The 15982-nt window shown below is 31.1% G+C and overlaps 1 long non-coding RNA gene across 1 annotated transcript; it reads left to right on the top strand.

The window, feature by feature from the left end:
* Positions 1–11734: 11734 nt before the first annotated feature.
* LOC126745900 (uncharacterized) lies at positions 11735–12266 on the top strand. Its single transcript, XR_007663746.1, has 2 exons — positions 11735–12038; positions 12099–12266. It is a non-coding gene; the product is annotated as an uncharacterized LOC126745900 (long non-coding RNA).
* Positions 12267–15982: the final 3716 nt, after the last annotated feature.

Genomic DNA, 15982 nt, shown 5'->3' with positions numbered 1-15982 from the left:
TTAGCCTTGCAACAATTTAAGCCGAAATATTTTTCGTTCATTTATTAAGTAACGGCAGGAGATAAAATCAAGGATTTTTTTTTCTCTAGTGGTGTTATTTTGCAGGAAATCATACAACGTACAGAATGTCACAGTCGTTTTGAAAATTATTAAAGTGCATTAGGTAAATTTTAAATATATAGTATTCGGAAGCGTATTAGGGCATCATTTGACTTCGCTAGAAGTGAAGAAACCGACTGTTTAAAAAAAAGGAGCAACGTAAGCAAAAATCATTTTTTTGCCAAAATAGTGACCAATCAATCACGGAGATTCAACAGCTTATTCATCATCATCCACCCAAATAGCACAGATACGTTCTAAAGACGTATTGTACATACCCTAAAAGATGCATGCCCTTTTTGTGTGGTAAAACGTATTTGGGTGAAAAAATAACTCATTTATAAAAACTAAAAATATATTGACTATAAAACAAAAAATGAACGATTAATAAAATACATAAAACAAATATCATTTGTTCTTCGCAACAATTGTCGAAAACAGTCTTCAATTTTCTTTGTGCTTCCAATGATTCTGCTTGTAGTGCTGAACCTTAAAATTATATTTTAAAATAACCAAATTATCAAATGAATAATAAAAATGAATACATTTATGCTCTTACCATGAATTGGACTAGATCGTGGCAGATCCCTCCTATCACTGAGTGAACAGTAAAACTAAATTCAAATGTATTAAGAAAATGTTATTATAGGCTGAATTTTGATAAATCCTAAATTCATAGGTATGAACTTTTATTACAGAAGGACAACCCACGCCATGATGCCAATATTCCAAGCCGACCACGAACTTAATAAATAGACCTGGACACGATACCCAAAAATAACCATTGACTCATGGCCGCCAGTTATTCCTTTTGATGTTGGTCACTCTGAACATTTTCAGTATTGCCAACAAAAAAAATATATTAACTAACGGTAATGAAGTTGGCGACGCTGACGTTTGACGTGTGAGTATAGCGGATTGCCTAGTTTTTGGCGATTTGTAAACGACGCTTGAGTAAATCGTCTGCAACAGGTGATACATCTTCCTCTTTATTTAATACGTGGATAATGGATCACCATCCTTATTGAAACATATTTAGTTCACTGTTTCTCAAAACCGAATAATTGTAAATTGTCTGTCTGTGTTACCTCATAAAATCATCTATATTTTGATTTTTATAGATGGTTGCACCTATTAATGTGGAAACACTGTAGAAAAGAAAATAAAAGTGTTTTTAACTGAATTGTTATGTTAAGTCAATACAAGCAAATGAAGATCATCATTTTCACGGTATTAGGATTTATAAGATTAAAGATTATCAGAATAATAATAATAATAATAATAATATAATAATAATAATAATAGTCTTTTATTATTCAAATTCATTACAAACTTGATATAAAAAAAAATAAAGTACCTGAACCTGGCGCAGTCTAGCTTTATATAGCTACTCCACTGAACCAAAATTTTATATTTCCTCCTAAATTTATCTATCTGCACGAAGGTCAACAAATTCTGCAGGTATTTTATTGTAGCACTGAACAGCATTGTAAGAAAACGATCGCTAAAACATAGCACTCCTATGGACCGGCATGGTTAACTTATTTCAAGCTCTAACATTTACCCCGTGTACATTTGCTCTAAACAACAATCTATTCCTTATAGTCGCAGGTGCCTTTGGGCTGCTAATGATTTTTATCAAAAAAGTGGAAAAATGAAGAATTCTACGATTGTCAATTTTAAGCCAGTTAATTGTTTTAAAATATTGCGAAATATGATCATACTTACGTAAGCCATAAACCATTCTGATACAGGCATTTTGAATTTTTTTATGCGCATTTTACAATCATTATCTAAGCAAAAACCATAAACATAATCACAGTAGTTAAAATTAGAGAGCACCATGGCCTCACATAGGCTGCGTTTAAGACTGAGATTAAGAATATCTCTATTACTATATAAGAGTTTTAAAGCTGCAAACGATTTTTGAACAATTTTTTTAACATGCTCTCTGAATCTCAACTTACTGTCCATCTCAATGCCTAAATGTTTGGCAGTTTCAACAACCGAAAGCTTAGAGCCCTCCACATGAACATTTATTACACTTTTAATATTTGTAATTTTATTTGTATTTCCAAAAACCATAAAACAAGACTTTGAGGAATTTAATTTTAAATTATGTTTTTTAAATAATTGATTTAATATATTTAAGTCATTGTTTATACCAATCTTCACTTCTTTAAGATTATCAGGTTTGACAGTTGTATATATCAGCGTATCATCAGCAAACGCTTGTACCTTACAAACTTTTAAGGACTTAAGAATGTCTGCTGTATATACAAGGAAAAGCAGAGGTCCCAGGACAGAAACCTGGGGCACTCCAGACAAAATGTGAGCCTGATTAGAATAAGAATTATTTGTAAATATTGTTTGAAATCTATTATTCAAATAAGACTCAATTAACTGTATAGACTCCATTGAAAAGCCATAATATTTAAGCTTAGCTAGTAAAGGGGCATGATTTATTGTATCGACCGCCTTAGAGAAATCTAAAAGCACCAGAACAGCAATCTGTTGCTTATCAATAGCGTCCATTATATCAACCAGTACGTTTAGTAGAGCTAAAGAGGTACCAAAGTTCTCCCTAAAGCCACATTGCGTAGCCGGAATAATGTCATTATCAATAAAATAACAAACCATCTGATGGTAAAGTACCTTTTCAAATAGTTAAGTACTGGAAGTATACTTATAACGCGCAAGTCGTTATAATTTTCTGGGCTAGCAACTTTTGATATGGGTTTACCAATCGAAATTTTCCATTGATCGGGGAAATAGTGAGCTTCTATACAATAATTTATTATGTGGCATATGTACTTATCAATAAAGGGGCTACAATACCTTAACATTTTTGGTGAAATCTGATCCAGACCAGTCGCATTAGACTTAATACTATTTAAAATTCTACTTACATCTTCAACAATTGCAAGATTAAGTGTGAAATGCAGGCTATTATCAAATACACCATTATTATAACAATGAATTTGTTCATCACAATTCGCAGAATTTTGAAGAAATTGAGAAAAAAAGATGTTAATTTGATTAGGATCAGACAGGTGTTCCGGAATATTGGTATTATTTTTATCTCTACAAATGTTAAACTTTTTTAATGACGACCAAAGCAGACGTTTATTTTTTTCGTTACACAACAGATTAAGGTGCTTCTTTTTTTCTCTTCTAATTGTAGCCAGAGTATGATTTCTCAGAAACTTATAATTCTCCCAATCTTGTATATCCCTTGTTGCCTTGAATTTCCTTAATGCCTCATTGCGTTGTTTTTGGAAAAGAAGTACCTCAGATGTTAGCCAAGTAGCTTTAGGTTTAGTAATTCTTGCTTTTTTAAAAGGAGCATGTTTATTAAAAAGTGTTTGAATTAAATTATTAAAAATTACTAGCTTACTATCGATATTATTTTGATATAAAATGCTATCCCATGGTAGTAAATATAAATCCTGCAAAAAAAGTTGGTTATTAAAATTTTTAAAGCTCCTGTACTCAATTACAGGAGCTTTAAAAATTTAGGAACGATGGGTACCCTGTTTAAATTTAGCTCACAGAAAACCAAGTTGTGATCTGAGATGTTGTCTGCGCAAATGACCCCTTTATTATGTATCAGAGACACATTAGACACAAATATTGCATCAAGAAGAGTGCTGCAAGTAGCCGAGACTCTGGTTGGGTCTTCAATTATTTGAGTGAGATTATAATTTTCAAATAATGATGTAAGGGGATTACTTAAATTTAAAAGATTAATATTAAAATCTCCTAAACAGAAAACTTCGTCAACACACGGGTATATAAAAGAAAATATATTATCAAAATCAGAACTTCCTTCCAGAACTAAGAAAAACCACCACAAGCATAATTTTTATTTTTGATTTTTATTTTTAAGAAAAGAAGTTCCAATTGAGCATTAATATTAAAGTCAAATGAAACAATATTAACTTTATACTTGTCTCTTACATAAGCCGCCACGCCCCCGCCTCTACCCTGACGATTCTTCTTAAAAAATTGGTATCCCGGAATTTGAAACAACAATGAGTCATCGGTATTGGAGAGCCATGTTTCAGATAAAAAGATAATGTCTACATTTTGATATTCTACTAGGAATCTAAATTCATTGAACCTTGTATGCAAGGATCTTACGTTTAAATATGCAATTCTCATTTATCTATAAAATATATAACACCCCACTATAACAGACACTATAGTATACCTTTTTATACCAAAAAGAGAAAAATTAATAAAAAATAAAAAATTTATATATAAAAATAATATACAAATAAAAGTTATTTAACATAAAAAAAGTAAATGGTTAGAGGTTAAGAACCACAGATGAATGATGAATGAGTCGCTCTCATTCCCATGTCTAATACCTAAGACAAATTTTTACCAAAGAAACAATTATAAAAACAAAACGAAAAGAAATAAAAATTTTACCATTTTATCGTTATAAACAAAAAGCGTACACACGCATGAAATTATAAATAATATATGTAGCCATATACTTATATAAAAGTACAGTAAACCAAATGAGCAATTTTAATTTTTAAATGTACCTGTTAATCACGTCAATTTTTAATTGAATGAATATCATAATAAAACAAATATTTTAAAGTGCATGCATCTATCTCAAGTTCATTGAAACTTTGTCCCATTTTAAGTGAGGAATACTTTCGTTCATAAAATTTAACTATTAATTATTTCTTAAAGAAGTACATTACAGATCTAAGGCAACTCCTAAATTCCTAATTTTGTTTTTGTAAACACAACCTCTCAAAAACTTTACTCGTTTTATTTCCCTACAATTGGCATAACTGAAATTTGTCAGAGTGACCAACATCGTGCAAAATGGCGGCCCCCTAGTAGTGCTCATTTACTTTTCATTAAATTGGTTCTCGCATCTGTCAGTTATGTTAAACACTGTCAACAGTGTCAACTCGCTAATGTTGCCAATTATTTGACAGTCAGTGGCGGCAACAAAAATACCGGATTGCTTTTTTGATCGATCTTTATAATGTTGCCATATTATTATGACAAATACTCCAATATCAATAATTTTTAAATTTTTTAAAAATCCTATACCTAATTACTTTTCGACGTATGTTATAGTCCTTTGAAAAGAGGGTTCTCGATTTGACAGGTAATGTCTAATTTATACCAAATTCGTTGACTTTTTCTATAAAAATAAAGAAGCATGCAAATGGTGTTTTTTCTGATTACCCTACCAAAACTCGAATTATTCAAAATAAAGCTTAAAAGTATTTAAATATTTGAAAAAAAAATCTTTCCTGGAATATAGTTTTCTGTATTAACAAAAATGTATATGTTTTTTTTAATTCCTGTGTAATCCATAAAAGCTAAAATATTTGTGTTTATATGTATGTACACGTATATATGTCCGCCAGACATAATTATTGTACGTACGAACTACGTATCCAAAAATACGTAATAATAATCTATAAGAGTTACTTTCAAGTGTCAAGTCTATGAATTATTAGCCAGTTTCACTTAGAATATATCATTGCCTCCAATAGAATTTCTGCTCGTACATGAAGACCCAGTTCTAAAGTGTTTCAATAAGACCACGAATATTTAAATTGCGCGCCATGTTTAACAGCCATAAGTTGACAGATGGGAGCTTGTCAGGCCCTTGAATGCTTGACTGATTTATGGAAAAGCTTCTACTGCTCGACATATAGATGGCGGTAAGAGAGCGAAATTATCTCCTCGAGACGTATAGTCTTAGGATTAGTTTTCATTTAGGTGTACCGATACGTGAGATAAAGAAAAATTACTAAAATAAAGCAATTAATTATATTATATTGTAAAAGAACTGAGAGATAAACAGTAAAAACTTTGAATCGAATATAGACATTGGCGATATTGCATTTGCATAAGTAGTGATTGCAATAAACTTTTTTTTTGTGAAAATGGTAAGTGCTAATGTAAGAAACTAAAGTGAGAAATGGATTTTGAGAAGAAGGAGCTGTTGTCTTAAATCCGAGGATAGCAAAAGACCCATATTTCCTGTATTTTACCAGGACAAATATGTTTAATACTTGGATTTAGATTCTTAAGCCTTGGAACCAAGATATCAGTAGTAAATAATTTTATTTGAAATTCTATGTAAATGAAAATGATCTTAATCCTCATTCATTCACGCAAAATTAAAGATAGGGCCTTAATTCAGATGCCATAACTTTGGTTAACTATTTGAATTTTAATATTTTATTTAATATTTTAACAAGCTTCTAAAACTGTTTATTTTTATTCTATAATTTGTAAATATTTCTTGTTTAATTTCTGAAATCCAGACCTATATATCTAGTAGAAAATGAATGAGTCTTATAAAAATTATGGTATAAAAATAGAAAAAGTGACAAATCGAGCACTTTATTTGATATGTGGACAAAAAAAGTCCCAATTTACCACTATTTTAATTTGCTTGCTATAATTTCCGAACGAGATACATACTTCCCACTAATTCATTTAATTTTAAGCGCACGGTATAATAGAGCGAAATTCAAATTTGGCACAGTAATATAACGTCACAAACACAATTTCATCACTACTGCTCGACATTCAGAGGGCGCAACACTCAATATTGGCTCCTATGGGAGTTTCCTATCGAACAAGTATTATTCTATGGAGTTAGTAAACATTGTGCATTATACGGATTATCAAAACGGTGAAAGTTTAATTGCCACTATTCGTAAAGTGTAATTCATTTACTGTGAAAACAGCAATAAAAAAATTCGAAGAATAGCAAAATGAATTCACCAATACAAGCATAAAGGTTTCAATCAAGGATTAGGATCGAAATGATTCTATAGTATGATTGTGTAAAACCTGTTTTTTGCACTCTTTATATTCCTTGTAGTAATCCGATAGGCCTGTCCCCATACATCATCCTCTAATTCTTTGCATAAAATCTTCTACACTTTTTTCTCATTATTAATTTCAAATCATTGATTTCTGATGCATAAACTTCTTAAGGTTTCAATACTCTCCCCTGCTTACCTGAGTACTAGATCTATAGCTTCTTTAGGATGTTACAATCCATTTACTTTATGTCTCAGTATCTCCTTGTTGTGTATTAGTGTATTCCTTGCCAGTATTTCGAAAATAATATGCAAGTGTGAAATTAGGGTTTTATTATCAACTACTTTTTACTGTCGAATTCTTTTTGTAATGCACGAAGTTAAAGATCCATAATTTTGAACAAAAAATCCGTGTTTTACAACAAAAGTTTTTTTTTAGGTAATTTAATTTGATATTTCATTTGGTAGAACTTCACCTGTAAACATAATGGTTGGGGAATGATCGGATCCCCGAATAAATATCCAGAGTAGAAATGAGGAAAATAGGATCGTTCAAACGCCTCTGGTTTTTAAACGATAATTCCGTTAATTTTTAGCACTATTACAATAATTAATGAGCCATTTTAAGGAGAATTAAAACAAGTTTAAGTCAAGTGAATGAACTTTCTTATTAAATAATTTCTGAGCCTAGTTTTTGCATAATAAAAATTATTAAATAATAGGATATTCATTGAAACACATATGCTAGAAAAATTTACCCAATTAAGATGTGAGTTTTCCATTTGATGGAAGTGTAAAAAGAAAAACTAAGCAAGAACAGTTTCAGCGTTAATGATCAAATATTTAAAATCTGATTAAGGGAAGAAGCTGGACAGAGCTTTTGAACATTCTACTACGACATCAAATCATACAAATGTCTTTTTGACTGCAAATGAATAATATCAAAAATAATTTATTTAAGAAAAAAGACGACCAGTATATACTGGCTGCACTCCTGCAACTCACTGTGCTTATAGAATAATTCCATGTTCGTTACAATGTATGCAAGTTTAAATATTACGATAAGTGATTATGCACCTTATTACATTGTGGGCCTAAGTCAACAAAAGTTATTACAATATTTCAAATTTATTGCCCAGATGCATTAACTATAATCCCAGTTGTTTGCTTAGCAAATATTACACTATTGCACGAGCAGCTCTCCATATGCGTTCAAATAAATTCAAAGCCATCATTAGAACTTTATCTGTACTAGTCTAAGGCTCAACTGCCTGGAATAATGAAATTCTTTTGGTGTCATAAACTTGTAGAAAAAATCTGGATGGAGAAAATTCACTGGAATTTTATTACTTAACTGCCGGTAATAAGAAATAGGATCAATCTAAAACAAAATGGAAAATCTATGTTTTGATAAGAGGGAAAAATTGGCGCCCGATGCATGTGGGAAATTTTTCTAGTGTCATAAATTCAAAAAAATACATCCTCATGAATCATACAGTCACACATGCCCGAATATTTTAACTATCTGGAGATAAAATTCAATGGTATAACTACCTGCAATTCTATTTCAGAAATTCATCTATATTTTCTTTAAAAATTGATCTATATAAGTCCAAAAAAAATACCATTTTTCATGGCCCATATACCTGGAATAATTAAATTATTTAAAAAAAAATTAATTTCTGAATATATACAAAATTTAGATTATATACAATTTTTAGATTTTGAATTAAGAGAAAAATTGGCGCCCAACGTGTGGGTCTTTGCAATAAGTCAAAAGTGGTTTTTAGTATTATGGTACAACGGTTTCTAAAATGGCTCCATAAACTTATAACCAGAAGAATCTTAATATTACTTTAAGTGTCTTGAATAAAATTAATAATTGTGCTTTATTACAGGCAGTAAAATAATCATTCTCCAAATTCCTAGAATATATTAAAAAATCATTTTAAGAGCTCAAGGGAGTAAGAACACTAATAAAGTGTCTGAAATTCCGAGCAGAAGGAAATTGGAAATTTTATGTTTTATCCTGTTTCTCAATTTTAGATTACGAAATGAGAAAAAAATTGGCGCCCAACGAGTGTGTTGTAAAATCATAGAGAATATATAATCATACGAAAGAAAATCTTACTCAGTTGGATTTAATTGGACAATGTTATCAAACATATGGAAATGTATGCTCAGAAGGTATGATACATTTTCTGAAACCCTCGTCAAGACAACTGTTCTGCACTTTGACATTTCTGGATTTTTTCCATTAAGCATAAACAAAAAACGGCTTGGAGAGAAAATATTTATCGTTTTAACGGGAAAAAAATTCTCTTTCTATGAAACTTTAAATAATCGAAATCGGTTAAGAAGCAAGGAAGTTATAGGCATTTATGTCTCCTGGACATCTTCGGCTTTGCATAGTTGATATTCTTATACAAAACTATTTGTAACTTTGGCATTTCTGGACCGATTGAGCTTAATCAGAAAATGACTGAAAGAGAAAATATTTATCCTTTAAAGAGTAGAAGGATCCTCCTTCCATAAAACCATAAATAATCAAAATTGGTTGGGAAACAAGTAAGTTATAATCGTTTTTGTCTTCTGGATACCTTCGTATTTGCATAAGCTTCGTATTCTTATACAAAACTATTTATAAATTTGGCATTTTCAGACCGATTAAGCCTAAACAAAAAAAGCCTGGAAGAGACAATATTTGCCCCTCTTAGGGGAGAAAAACCTCTTCCATAAAACTGGCAATAATCAAAATTGGTTGAGAAACAAGAAATTTATAATAGTATTTGTATTTTGGACACATTGGTCTTTGCATAGCTAACATGCTTATACAAAACTATCTATAACTTTGGCTTTTCTAGACCAATTGAGCTCAAACAAAAAACCCCTGTAGGAAAAAATATTTTTTATTTTAAGGAGAAAATAATATTCTCTTTAAAACACTTTAAATAATAAAAATCGATTGGGAAACAAGGAAATTATAGTCGTTTTTCACAAAACTATTTGTAATTTTGACATTTCTAGACCGATTAGGCTCAAACAAAAAACGTCTATAAAAGAAAATATTTGTTATTTTAAGGGGAAAAGAATATTCTTTTCAAAACGCTTTAAATAATCAAAATCGGTTGGGAAACAATGAAGTTATAGTCATTTTTATTTCTGGACATATTGGTGGCATATTTGACACTCTTATACAAAACTACTTGTAGTTTTGGCTTTTTTGAACCGATTGAGCTCAAACAAAAAACGCCTGTAAGAGAAAATATTTCTTATTTTAAAGGAAAAAGAATATTCTTTTCAAAGCACTTTAAACAATTAAAATCGGTTGGGTAACAAGGAAGTTATAGACGTTTTTGTATTCTGGACACATTGGTGGCATAGTTGACACTCTTATACAAAACTAATTGTAACTTTGGCATTTTTGAACCGATTGAGCTCAAATAAAAAACCCCTGCAAAAGAAAATATTTGTTATTTTAAAGGGAAAAGAATATTCTTTCTAAAACACTTTGAATAATTAAAATCGGTTGGAAAACAAGGAAATTATAGTCGTTTTTGTATTCTGGATACATTGGTCTTTGCATAGTTGACATGCTTTTATAGAATAGGAATATTCTTTCTAAAACACTTTAAATAATTAAAATCGGTTTGGAAACAAGAAAGTTATAGCCGGTTTTATTTTTTGGACACATTGGTGGCATACTTAACACAAAACTGCTTGTAACTTTGGCACTCTTGGACCGATTGAGCTTAAACAAAAAATGCCTGGAAGAGAAAATATTTGTCCTTTTAAGGACAGAAAAATACAGAAAAATTCTATTTCTATAAAACTTGACATGACCAAAATCGGTTGAGAAATTCGAAAGTTATAGTCATTTTTGTCTCCTGGACACATTGGTCTTTGCATAGCTCAAATTCCTACAAACCTATTTGTAACTTTCTGAAATAATTAAGCTTAAATAAAAAAAAGCAGAAACACGTGGCTGCAAGTTTTAATCTTTTTTAAGGATTTAAATTGCATATAAAGACAGCACAACTTTCTATAACATTCAAGAAGAATGCACTCTAGTAGAGAACTCTCTACAGTATTAATCTACAAAATACCTTATTTATTTCTTAAAGTTTTGGCACATAAAATCAGAGGATTATTTCAAGACTCTGTTTCAAATGTTTTTTGCAGGTCATTAAACACATTTACTATGTACTTGTTTTTTATCTATCTCACTGATAATGTAACTTAGTAGATCTACTGTTACTCCCAAAGTGTTGCTTTTTTATTTAAATTCCTACTGATATTTGTTAAATTTGAAGGTGTCTATCAACTCGGTCTTGTTGGTCCTTTATAAAAATAGGCACTATTTTCGACCACTTTAATTCCTGATTCCAATTTTAAGCAGTATTTCTATGATTTTTTTATGTCTTTTATTATCCTATTGATTTCACCCAGATCAGATCCGATTGTTGTACTTCTTCAAAATTCATTTCTATTTACTGTGGTGTCTTTATACAAAATTTTACTCCTAATTGGGATCAGGAAGGAGAAAAATCAAGGATGGTACTTGCCTCCACGTGTTTCCACTTACAGTAAGAACTTATTTGCCAAACACGATAAAAATAAACGAGCCGTGACGCCCACTCAATATTAAAAAACAAAATTATTCTATTACCGATTTTGGGACAAATCCGGCAACGCGGCTTTATATCTAACGCGGTCGCGGGTATTTAGACAAATTCAGGGGGGGCAAGGGGCCCGGGGGGCTCCCCTGAATTTTCGGGTATAGAGATCCACACATTATTACGTAAGCCCCTTGCGGTGCACGCTACCGCTTCGCCCATCGCATTTTAATCTTTTACAAGGTTATTTCCATGTGTGTGTGTGAGTGTGAGAGAGAGAGACGTTGTCATATTAAATAAAAATATTTAAATTGTGATAATAGTATTTGTCCTCAACCATTCGATATTATAGTATTGTGTATGTGGTGCAACTAGGAAGCAGAATAGAGGAAGAAAGAAGGGAGTAATTTGTCATTGTTGTCTCATGTTGTCTTGAAATGTCAAACGGATGTAAAGGAAACATAAATAAGTAAAACACAGTTTGGAAGAAGAAGCTGACATAGTGAAGTTGAAATAGCAATAAAGCCACTGGTATAAGTAATATACTCATCGAATGTTTTAGGCCCTAAAATTATGTTACAAGGATATAATTGATTAAAAGATTGAGTAAGCTAGAATAGAAAAGCTGAATTTCCTAAAGGTCCAGACAGCTGTTAAGAAATAAAACGGTAGTCATCATTACTTAACAAATGTTTAATATAAAGTAAAAATTAAATTTTCTATTTCACATCATCGTCTTTTATTGAGTTTTTTATTATCACTTTTTACAAAATGAAACGATGATAGGGAAAATAGATGGAAAAATCGAATTCTCATTTATACATCTCTATCTCAATCTGAAAATTAGAAGAGGATGGGAATAAAGTAATGTTTTTCGGGTACAATTTCGAATACAAAACAAACGACGATTTAGAAATAGGTGGAAAAATCGGATTTTCATTTATATATCCTTAACTTAATCTGAAAATTAGAAAGGAATAGGAATAAAATCTGTTTCGGGTCTTGTTAGAAATTACGCCAGTCATTACGAGAGAAAAATACTATTTCCAAGATATCCAGACTCTATTTAAAAAATGAAACCAAAAAAGTGGGTAAAAAGTCTAATTTTTCTAAATCTCTCGCATTTCAGACTTTGGTGGTTACTTGAAGAATCTTTAAATTAAACGACACAATAACCAGACCATTCATAGATCGCATTTATTCTCGTAAAAGTGACGTCAATTACATTAAACTCTTCTCTAAGTCCACAATAGTAACACATAAATTAATAACTAACGATAATTAATAATTTAGTCATTAGAAACTTCCAGCATATTAATAAATTATACATGAGGGACCCAAATTTCAATAAACATAGAATGTGATTAGAGCATATCAGCTCTACAGAATTTTAAAGTCCAAATGTCTCTTCTACAGTTTTATATAATCCAATCTCAAGCAATGATCGAATTCTCTCTCTTTTCCGGTTATTCTAGCAACTAGATAGAGTCCAGTGCATGGACTATTTCTGTTATTGTTTACCAAATATCAATTTATTTGTTAAAACAGAAGGAGCTTAAATTAGTCGCTCATAGATTGATTGGTCCAGATATGCCAAAGTTACAAATAGTTTTGTATAAGAATGTCGACTATGCAAAGACCAATATGTCCAGGAGACAAAAATGACTATATCTTTCTTGTTTCTCAACCGATTTTGATTGTTTAAAACACCTTGGAAAAAAGATTTTTATTCCCTTAAAAAAACCAATAATTTCTCTTCCAGGCGTTTTTTGTTTGAACTCAATCGGTCCACATATGCCAAAGTTACAACTAGTTTTGTATAAGAATGTCGACTATGCAAAGACCAATGTGTCCAGGAGACAAAAATGACTATATCTTTCTTGTTTCTCAACCGATTTTGATGGTTTAAAACTCCTTGGAAAAAAGATTTTTATTCCCTTAAAAAGACGAATAATTTCTCTTCCAGGCGTTTTTTGTTTAAGCTCAATCGGTCCAGATATGCCAAAGTTACAACTAGTTTTGTATAAGAATGTCGACTATAGAACTTTGAAGTCCAAATGCCTCTTCTACAGTTTTATATACTCCAATCTCAAGCCATGATCGACTTTTCTCTCTTTTCAGTTTATTCTAACAACTAGATAGAGTCCAGTGCATGGACTATTTCTGTCATTGTTTACCAAATATCAATTTATTTGTTAAAACAGAAGGAGTTTAAATTAGCCAAAGTTACAAATAGTTTTGTATTAGAATGTCGACTATTCAAAGACCAATATGTCCAGGAGACAAAAATGACTATATCTTTCTTATTTCTCAACCGATTTTGATGGTTTAAAACTCCTTGGAAAAAAGATTTTTATTCCCTTAAAAAAACCAATAATTTCTCTTCCAGGCGTTTTTTGTTTAAACTCAATCGGTCCACATATGCCAAAGTTACAACTAGTTTTGTATAAGAATGTCGACTATGCAAAGACCAATATGTCCAGGAGACAAAAATTGCTATATCTTTCTTGTTTCTCAACCGATTTTGATGATTTAAAACTCCCTGTAAAAAAGATTTTTATTCTCTTAAAAAGACGAATAATTTCTCTTCCAGGCGTTTTTTGTTTGAACTCAATCGGTCCAGATATGCCAAAGTTACAACTAGTTTTGTATAAGAACGTCGATTATGCAAAGACCAATATGTCCAGGAGACAAAAATGACTATATCTTTCTTATTTCTCAACCGATTTTGATGGTTTAAAACTCCTTGGAAAAAAGATTTTTATTCCCTTAAAAAACCAATAATTTCTCTTCCAGGCGTTTTTTGTTTGAACTCAATCGGTCCACATATGCCAAAGTTACAACTAGTTTTGTATAAGAACGTCGACTATACAAAGACCAGTTTGTCCAGGAGACAAAAATTGCTATATCTTTCTTGTTTCTCAACCGATTTTGATGGTTTAAAACTCCTTGGAAAAAAGATTTTTATTCTCTTAAAAAGACGAATAATTTCTCTTCCAGACGTTTTTTGTTTGAACTCAATCGGTCCACATATGCCAAAGTTACAAATAGTTTTGTATAAGAATGTCGACTATGCAAAGACCAATATGTCCAGGAGACAAAAATGACTATATCTTTCTTGTTTCTCAACCGATTTTAATTGTTTAAAACACCTTGGAAAAAAGATTTTTATTCCCTTAAAAAAACCAATAATTTCTCTTCCAGGCGTTTTTTGTTTGAACTCAATCGGTCCACATATGCCAAAGTTACAACTAGTTTTGTATAAGAATGTCGACTATGCAAAGACCAATGTGTCCAGGAGACAAAAATGACTATATCTTTCTTGTTTCTCAACCGATTTTGATGGTTTAAAACTCCTTGGAAAAAAAAATGTTTATTCCCTTAAAAAAACGAATAATTTCTCTTCCAGGCGTTTTTTGTTTGAACTTAATCGGTCCACATATGCCAAAGTTACAACTAGTTTTGTATAAGAACGTCGACTATGCAAAGACCAATGTGTCCAGGAGACAAAAATGACTATATCTTTCTTGTTTCTCAACCGATTTGGATGGTTTAAAACTCCTTGGAAAAAAGATTTTTATTCCCTTAAAAAACCAATAATTTCTCTTCCAGGCGTTTTTTGTTTGAACTCAATCGGTCCACATATGCCAAAGTTACAACTAGTTTTGTATAAGAACGTCGACTATACAAAGACCAGTTTGTCCAGGAGACAAAAATTGCTATATCTTTCTTGTTTCTCAACCGATTTTGATGGTTTAAAACTCCTTGGAAAAAAGATTTTTATTCTCTTAAAAAGACGAATAATTTCTCTTCCAGACGTTTTTTGTTTGAACTCAATCGGTCCACATATGCCAAAGTTACAACTAGTTTTGTATAAGAACGTCGACTATACAAAGACCAATATGTCCAGGAGACAAAAATTGCTATATCTTTCTTGTTTCTCAACCGATTTTGATGGTTTAAAACTCCTTGGAAAAAAGATTTTTATTCCCTTAAAAAAACCAATAATTTCTCTTCCAGGCGTTTTTTGTTTGAACTCAATCGGTCCACATATGCCAAAGTTACAACTAGTTTTGTATAAGAACGTCGACTATGCAAAGACCAATGTGTCCAGGAGACAAAAATGACTATATCTTTCTTGTTTCTCAACCGATTTTGATGGTTTAAAACTCCTTGGAAAAAAGATTTTTATTCTCTTAAAAAGACGAATAATTTCTCTTCCAGGCGTTTTTTGTTTAAACTCAATCGGTCCAGATATGCCAAAATTACAACTAGTTTTCTATAAGAATGTCGACTACAGAACTTTAAGTCCAAATGCCTCTTCTACAGTTTTATATACTCCAATCTCAAGCCATGATCGACTTCTCTCTCTTTTCAGTTTATTCTAGCAACTAGATAGAATCCAGGGCATGGACTATTTCTGTCATTGTTTACCAAATATCATTT

Source organism: Anthonomus grandis, chromosome 16 (genome assembly GCF_022605725.1).
Source record: "Anthonomus grandis grandis chromosome 16, icAntGran1.3, whole genome shotgun sequence".
NCBI classification, from domain to species: Eukaryota; Metazoa; Arthropoda; class Insecta; order Coleoptera; family Curculionidae; genus Anthonomus; species Anthonomus grandis.
The sequence above is the reverse complement of the archived record's forward strand: the minus strand, read 5'-3'. Positions and strand labels throughout refer to the sequence as shown.